This window comes from Mesitornis unicolor, unplaced genomic scaffold (genome assembly GCF_000695765.1).
Source record: "Mesitornis unicolor isolate BGI_N332 unplaced genomic scaffold, ASM69576v1 scaffold44853, whole genome shotgun sequence".
Taxonomy (NCBI): domain Eukaryota; kingdom Metazoa; phylum Chordata; class Aves; order Mesitornithiformes; family Mesitornithidae; genus Mesitornis; species Mesitornis unicolor.
This window is the reverse complement of record NW_010176198.1, coordinates 1-229: the sequence shown is the minus strand read 5'-3', so window position 1 is coordinate 229 and position 229 is coordinate 1.

Genomic DNA, 229 nt, shown 5'->3' with positions numbered 1-229 from the left:
CCCCGACCCCGCCAAGCGGCGGCCTTGTCCCGCCAGGAAACCCAAGAGCGCCACCAATGCACCGCAAACGGATACAAACCCACGCTGCCGCACACCCCTCAGGCTGCAGTCGGGAGCTGTTTAGGCACCTAGGGAACACGCACATCATGTTTAGGTGTCCCCGCAGCGCGGCTGCGCTCACCGCCCCTCTCGGCTCTCCCTCTCCCGGGCCTCCCGCCCCGCGCTCCTC